At 34.9% G+C, this 4,367-nt stretch overlaps 1 non-coding gene across 1 annotated transcript; it reads right to left on the bottom strand.

The window, feature by feature from the left end:
- Window positions 1-3,053: 3,053 nt before the first annotated feature.
- LOC132020977 (U6 spliceosomal RNA) lies at window positions 3,054-3,160 on the bottom strand. The gene has a single exon (XR_009405167.1). It is a non-coding gene; the product is annotated as a U6 spliceosomal RNA (small nuclear RNA).
- Window positions 3,161-4,367: the final 1,207 nt, after the last annotated feature.

Raw genomic sequence — 4,367 nt, 5'->3', positions numbered from 1 at the left:
TAGGAGCATTTTTCATGCTATTTGGTTTCTTTTACTGTATTGTTGAATCAGTTTATAGTCCTACAATAATAGGTAACAGTGACAGTCTCATCCTGATTAATGCTATTTTTCCAAAGTACTTTCCTGATAACTGCATATTATACCTTTAGCCCCCTTTTCTCTTTCACATTGACAGCCATATTTCAGTTCCTGAAAATCTCAAAGCCATCTCCATTTTAGAAAAAAATTAAACTGAACTCATTACCTTCCCCCAGAGTTTGCACTCTCTCGTGTTTCTATCTCCATGAATGAGGTCAAAAGAGTCGATTTCTCCAAACTTAAAGCTTCAATGTCAACCACAAACATGGTCTCTCCCATTTCTTCCCACGCAGTCAGTCAAATCCTACTAATTTTATATATTTGTCTTTCAAATACTTTACCCAGCTGTTATTGTTTTATATCTGCCTTTTAAGAAACTCCTACATCCCAAGTGGTTCCTTTCTACTCCCAACAATCTTTTGTACAGGTACTAAAATTATCCTCATTAAAAAAAAATGAAAAGACAGACATTTTAAAAGTCTTTTGCTTAGTATATTTATCCTTCTCCAATGATTATTATGAATAGTCAAATTCCTGAACATGACAGAATCTCTACAATCAAATTTTTCAAATCTGACGTCTCATCTCTCTATCTCACTCCTTTTATGCAAGTCAAAACTCTCTCAACCCCTACCTGGATCTTTAGCCAAAAGCCAGCACCAATTGTAGCTTACATGAGTAAGTAATTTTGAATACCCCAGCCCTCCTCAGGCCACAAGATGAAAGCAGTACAAGTAGTACCACATGGAGCAAACAAGACTAGTCCAGGCAAGTGCAGTTAACCTCAGAGAATTCACAAAAATAAATGAAGTTGTTAAGTGACACACCAGAAATAAATAAATTACTGAAATAGTTAATCCACAAAGGTTTCATTAGATATGCATTTATATATAATGCGTTCATGTTCAATCCAAGCAGGCTTCTAATTCAAGAGTCATTCTCACTTCATTCAAAAATCTCACCCCTAAACATCTGCTTATTTTACATTTTTCTCTTTTCAAACATCAGTTTATTTTACATTTAGAATAGAAAGAATATTTTCTAATCTCTTTGCCTTAGAATCTTGAAATCTAGATTTTAAATTTGTATCATGAAATAGAATGAATATTACTTGTTAAAGGAAGCAACTTTTCCAAGTCTCCTCTTGCCAAATATTTATTGCTTTATTTATAAAAAAAGAAAAAACAGTAATGCAAGCAAACAAAGGCACCAAATATTAATGCTGAGTTCAAGGAATACACAAGCTACACAAGGATGCAGACACGTGAACAAATGATTATGGTAGTATTAATCCTATTGAGCTATACACATGAGTTGCTTTAGCAGTAAAGTAGGTAAGTACTAAAGTCCTAAAGAACGGGGTAGTAATAGGAATTACTTCCTATGAAGAGGAAACTATTTTAGAGGAAACTATTTTAGTCTGAAGGTCAAGGAAGAGATAGCCAGGAGGGAAACAAGAATAGGTGTATTTCCTGACAGAGTAATTAACATATAAAACTTAATGATCCAATCTATGGGAAATTTAAATATACTTGAATATAAGCATGGTGGATATTTGGCCACAAGGGTGAGAAATGTAGACAGACAGCAAGGTGACAAGATACGTATGCCCCCAGGAAGATTTCCAACAGCATCTTGCTGGTGATGAGAACAGGGAGAAATTTAATTTTTGGGGTTATCAGGTTTCTGTTTTACAAAGATCTCACTGAAAAATTAGGAAATTTGTATAAAGGTAGTAAAGGTGGAGGCTGGTATAACAGCTAAGGAAATGATGCAGTAAAGCAGCTTAAAATACATGTTTGTCTATCCCTACACAGTGACATTAGGCATGAAAATAAAGGAACATATGCATGACAGGTTTGGGGAGGTAGAATATAAAGGGCTTGGTGACTGGAATTGTGAGTAGAAAATTAACAAGGGCTCCTACATTTCCCAGGCATTCTCAAGAAATCATATTTAAGAGCAATCACAGTTGCTCTTAAATTGGTGAGTTCGAAGTGCCTGTGGAATATCTGGTAGACGTTTTAAACAGAATAAATAAGATTCCTATTACACCACCATGATTTCTCTATTTTTTTTCATTTAATTATTAACAAAAATATAAATATTAGTATTTGTTATACATCAGATAGAGTTAAAAACATCGTATGCTTGTTTTGGGCCCTATGGAAATTGTGTCCCTAATCAGTTTTTTACTATGCTTACACTTTCAAAATGATTTATTGATAAAAGGAATACAACCAGTTACATAAAATTGCATGTAACTGTTGAATACATGCATTTGAGGTCTATATACAAATTAGTATTTTATTAGGTGGCAGAGAGAAAAGGCATGCCTTTCTCTTATAAATAGAAAGCATCTATGCAAAATTCTTCCTTTTGTTAAGGACTATGTTTTGTGTCCCCCACCACTTCCACCAAATACATACATTTAGGTTCTAACTACCAGTATCTTAGACAATGATTGTATTTAAACATATACCTTTTAAAGAGATAATTAAGGTTAATTGAGGTCAGATGGATGAGGTTTAATTCAATCGGACTTATGTCCATGTTAAAAGTTGGAAAGATACCAGGGATGCCCACACACAGTGAAAAGGCCACATAAAGGTGGAGAAGGCAATTAATTATCTACAAGCCAAAGAGATTGGCCTCAGAAGAAACTAAGCCTGCCAACACCTTGATCTTGATCTTCTAACTTCATCTTCAGAACTATGTTTAAGAATCCCGCTTTGTGGTATTTTGTTATGGCAGCCCTAGCAAATTAATACATCTCTTTTCATTTGGAATAAATAATTGAAAAAACACTTTAAATACTGTATCCTTCACTACCCACTTCCCCACCCCCGAAAATAATTTTTTAAAGATTTTATTTGTCAGAGGGAGAGAGAGCGCGCCAGCATGCACAAGCAGAGGGAGCAGCAGGCAGAGGGAGAAGCAGGCTCCCTGCTAAGCAAGGAGCCCAACCCAGGACAAAAATATGGATATTTTTCACAAATTTGCATGTCATCTTTGTCCAGGGGCCATGCTAATCTTCTCTGTATCATTCCAATTTTAGTATATGTCCTGCTGAAGCGAGCACCGCCCCCCTGCCCCCCCAAGGAAATAAATTGATGAATTTGTTTGTTGTCAATTTCTTTATACTCATCTGTGTATTACTAGTAGGCCATATCACTAGTCAAGCCATGTTCATGAATTTTGTGTTCTCTCTCCTCCTCCCCTTGCCCCCCATAAAAATAATTATCCCTTAGAGTTTGGCCATACCTGTTTCATACTCCTGCTCACAAAAATAAACTCAAGCCTGTTTACCAGATACATTTATTCTCTTTCATTTAGTCCTCTTACCTGAACTGTTTTCCCTGACACCAACAGGTATTAGGAAACTCTGCACCTGGAATATTGGGTATTGGGAATTTGCTTGGTGATTCATAAAATTATTATCTTATTTACTTTGTTTATTGGCTCAGATTTGGAGGAAGAGGAATAAGAAGTAGGGTCTGGGCTTCAATAACTTACCTCAACCCTATAAAAAGAAATATCCCATTTCTTATTAGTGCTATCTACTGAAGAAGTCTTGCTATAAAGATATTGCATCTATTTTCCACATACTCGTGCATAAAGGAAACTGTATGGCTAGATAGAATTTGGGGTATCTTTAAAGCATGTAACTTAGAAGTGCTTAAAATTGGGTTTTATTAAAATGTCAAGATGATTTTTTAGTATGGCTAGTTACCTAATTATTTGCCAGATAATTATATTGTCAATCTAAGGGTCATACTTTTTAAAACTAAGTCATAAATTATTATTTGGTATGGTCCTCAAAAGTATGTCCTAAATTTAGAAATTATTAAACTGGAATTTCCATAGATAAAGAAATTTTTTTTATTTAAGTTATTTATTTAATATACTATATTTGTATGGTTAGAGAATTAAACCAGGATTTTATTGCATTTAGGAATAAACTGTAGGTATAAAATTAGCAACAAGAAATTTGACATCAAGTTCTTGAGTTTCTAAATTTAAAATATTGTTATAACTTTAATGACCTATTGGGGGGGTTGGCAGGGAAACCACATAGACTAAAATAAGCCTAAAAAATTTGAGTAACTGGGTGCCTAGGTGGCTCAGTGGGTTAAGTCTCTGTCTTCAGCTCAGGTCATGATCTAGGATCAAGCCCCGCATCAGATTCTCTGCTCAGCAGAGAGCCTACTTCCCCCCCTCTCTCTGCCTGCCTCTCTGCCTACTTGTGATCTCTATGTGTCAAATAAATAAATAAAATATTTTAAAAA

The sequence above is a fragment of the Mustela nigripes genome, chromosome 6 (assembly GCF_022355385.1).
Source record: "Mustela nigripes isolate SB6536 chromosome 6, MUSNIG.SB6536, whole genome shotgun sequence".
Classification (NCBI taxonomy): domain Eukaryota; kingdom Metazoa; phylum Chordata; class Mammalia; order Carnivora; family Mustelidae; genus Mustela; species Mustela nigripes.
This window is presented reverse-complemented; position numbering and strand designations above follow the sequence as displayed.